The following is a 4100-nucleotide window of genomic DNA, read 5'->3' on the forward strand; positions in this document are numbered from 1 at the left end:
AAGCTTCCAGGATGGGAAGCGAAACGTCCTCAAACTTGGAAACAAAGTCCAGTGGATTTTTTTCCCGAATCATCCCACAAAGCGTTTCAATGCACACATTCATAGAAAAGCTGCTCAGTCGACCTGAATTCACCATGAAGGAATAAACAACTGTTTTCATCAATGGCAAATGGAAGTCTAAGGACTTCCTTAAAGGGATAAACACCTGTTAAGATTTTAAAGTGGACTTTCTTGGGTTTTGGAGGAATGAGAAGATTTAAATTATTTGTTCTAATTTTCATCCTCTCAGCCTTTGAAAAAAAATACGATATAAAATTTGGATTTCATACAAAGGACACAAATAACTAGCAAAACATTCCCTAATGTTTAGTTTATTATCTGTCCTACTGAGCCCATTAATCAGACGTCCAGGCAGCACAGGGCTTCTGTAAACAGGGTTCTCATAAAAACATTTATATGTGCATAAAATATCTGGGGAATATCTTTAATCATTATTTGAAATTCACTTTTAGTTATTTGCAGGTTACATTTAATACTGAAGTCTTCATAAGATATAATCCCTCCATTATTTAATAAAAGCATCACAGATGCCAATTATATGCAAAGATTGAATTATGGTTCATTTTTAATTCCATACGGCGGTATAGTGTGGGCTGTAGTTATGTTTATAGATTCTGCCCTATTCTTAGTAGGTTTGGGAAAAATCAAATCTGAAGGGGCATTTCATATGACTGTCCTCTAGATGTCGCCAAATTTCTCCTTATGTCTGATCTACATTCATAAAGGGTTCATTCTAGAGAAACATCAGTTTTTCTGTTTCCAGAAATATCACTTTTTAATTATTTTTATGCTAAAATACATTTTAATTGTCCTTTCAAACTATTTTCCACTATCAGCAAGTTAGAATTTTATTTTTATTAAACTCTTTAAAGCCCTAATCAACGGATGTGACGTCCCCATGGTCGTTTATTGAGGGAAAGAGCTTTATTTGGAGTTCAAAAATATATTTTTCCACATTTGATAATGTAAAAAACAGCTATCAGATAAATGATGTTAATAACAATAACATGTTTAATACTTTGAAAAATATAAGGTATTTTGCTTTGTTCTTGCCTGTTTTCCAGTTGTGAATCTGTGACCCTGTCTTTGCAGGAGGCAAGTATTTAAGGCAAGTAGGTCCTCCAGATAATGCTAGCTCACCTCCATTATCTAAACATGTTTTTCTTTCTGTAGGTCATTCAGTCCTTTATCTCATTAATAGCAGTTTTCAGGTGTAATTCCTGAACATTTGAACCATGAGGTTCTACTGAGGGAACCTATCCCAGATCCTGCTGCTCTACAGAACTATAGGCCTATCTCTAAACTGCATTTCTTTTCAAACTGCATACCAGTAGTGTTCTTTGACAAACATGGATGCCTCCAGTAAAGCACATTCAAATGAAAATTACTCCTAATTAAAAACACTGATCATTTGTTGAACAGTTTGTAATAATTTCATATTTGAAGTATTTTCTGAACTTTTCCTTTAAAGGCGTTTGAACACTTTAAAGAACAAACGCATGAATAGTTTTATCCTGACTTCATCCCCTGGAAGGACATCAGTTCCTCTGAAGGAGACGCTGCGATGATGATGGAGTCAGAAAACGGAGACAGAGCTGAGGATTCATTCCCTCTGTTTATTGGTTCGACCGAACAGCAAACCATAATCATACAAATCCTCTGGCGTCTGAAGAAGTCTACAAACTTCGTTAAAACAACCGGCCTGATAAAAGGACCAAAGTTAAGCTCTAATAAAGAATAATACAGGAGAATACAGAGCCAACACATTCACTCCCATGTTTACTCTTCAGCATCACAGTAACCTCTCAGTAGATTGTTTGAGGAGCAGAAGAAGCATCTCCCTTTGCCTCCTGTAGGTCCGACTGAGACCGTCTCACTGGAAGATGGAGAAGAAGAAGCCAGTCATCATGGTTCTGCTTTAAAGCTTCAGGTGAACATTTCCAACAGTTTTATAGATTATATCGGAGCCTTCAACTGGATTTCTGGGTCTGAAGATTCCAGTTTAGCATCTCCATCTGTTGATTAATCCAGGCACTCCCAGCACGGTTGGGATTTGGCGTTAAAAAGAGACCTGTGGTGGCGGCTCGTTATGATCACCTGCAGCTTGCTCTGCTTTGGTCTTTCTCTGTGGGCGGGTGGAAGGAGGTCGACCACCTGAAGCTCTGACCCCAAAGCCTGCCGCTGCGACTCAGAGGGACGGTTAAACCATACTGCGGGTCAATCCGGCCGGCGGCAGACCTTCTTCTTAAAGGGTTCAGTCTTTATAAAACTGGCTTTCATGCAGTTAATGAGGATTAAAGGGATTCTGTTTCCAATAATATCATGTGCGAAACTATTAAAAAGCTGCTGGTGTGGATGAGGGGCGAAATGAAGCACCTGTGAAGAAAATGACATCATGTTTCTGATGAACTTTGAACCGAACTGACTGGATGATGAGATGAAGTAAACTGGATGAAGAGCTGTGATGAAGATGATCTGAAATGCTTCTGATGGATGTAAAGGGCTGGTTATCGTCCCGCAGCAGCGTGTCGCAGTTAGCATGTCGCAGGTATGATGCAGACATTTTTGATTTATGCCCAATTTTGAAGCAGGGTCAAAGCATCAACGCCAGAGAGCCAATCAGGAACTAGCTAGGATTGATGGTGTCTGTGTGTTTGACGAGCTTATTCGCCGTCTACAACCCCTCATCCAACGCAGGACGACTGTTCCCCAAAGACCGGCCGTGGTGCTGCAGGTTTGGCTTCAGGTGCAGACCAACAGACCGTCGCTCTGAGCTAGCGTCCTGCACGGTGTCTGGGATAGCGTCCGAGGCGCGCCGGGCGTCGTGGACGGCGCTGCAGCCAGAGTTTCTGCCATTAGGAACCAAACAGGAAATAGGCATAGATTAGAGCGGATGTAGATTTGACCAATCAGAGGCCTCCTGTCTGCGCTCACCTACAGTTTTAGAGAGGTGCACCACAGTGGGGGGGCATGTCTGCGTTAACTGCGACCACGCACGCAGACGGCCTGGTTTCTGAGGATAAACCAGGCTTTAAGGCTTCAGCAGAGAGAGAATCTTTTCCTTTGGTTCATCTAAGCTCAGAAGGCCGTAGAGGACTTTTCATTTATTCTTCTCCAGCTGTGATGAGCAACATTTTTCCAACCCTTCCAGATGTGGGCGTGGTCTCCCCCAGGTTTCCTGTCATGGTCTTGTGATGTTCGCTGCTGCATCTGAAGGTCAGCGTGAGAGGAACATCAGGAATGTCTCAGGCGCCATAGCAACAGGATTTATATGTTATAATTTAAATGCTTCATTTATTTATTGTGGTTTTTTTTAACCTGATTAAAAAAAAAAACACGCAACTTTTTGGATTGAAGAAAAGAGGAGTTAGTAAAAGATACTTTTATTAAAATGTGTGTTTTAGAATCTTAACGCAACGCAGTGTATCTTTTAACCACTAGGGGCGCTAGATCTCTAACTTTACCGGTTTAGAGATGGGATTTAGAGCTTTTGGAGACCAACTGGATCCTGGCAGGGGCGGAGCTAGATGGGGGGCCAGGGGTGGCCATTGCCCTGGTCTCTAATACAGACGGTGGCAGCAGTAATACTCTCAAGGGGAATGTTCTTATTAGACATTTACGTTTTTCATATATTAACAATTACTTTACAACAGAAACACTATGGTTAATTAGGTACATTAATATATACTAAAATAAAGATTATAAGTGCAGAATTCATGCTCTTTTCAGGGGTAAATTTTGTGTTATTTGGGGTAAAGAGAAAATGATGTCTGTGCAAGTCATCTGGGAGTCTTCAGTGAAATCATAGATAAATAACTACTTTAATAATTGCGAGTCCAGCAAGAAAATGGCTTATCATGGCGCCGAACAGTGGTGAATATTGGAAGTTCCGCTTAATAGAATCCAAGTGTGTAAAAAGTTCCGTCTGAGATGAATGAAAATAGTTGTTTTAACGGTTATTGAGTCAGATATGTGGCGGTAATGTAGCAAACCACCTGTTTGGTTATTAAAAATATTAAAATATTCCTTTACCATATAGT

Source organism: Cyprinodon variegatus, unplaced genomic scaffold, assembly GCF_000732505.1.
Source record: "Cyprinodon variegatus isolate N-32 unplaced genomic scaffold, C_variegatus-1.0 Scaffold479, whole genome shotgun sequence".
In the NCBI taxonomy this organism is placed as follows: Eukaryota; Metazoa; Chordata; class Actinopteri; order Cyprinodontiformes; family Cyprinodontidae; genus Cyprinodon; species Cyprinodon variegatus.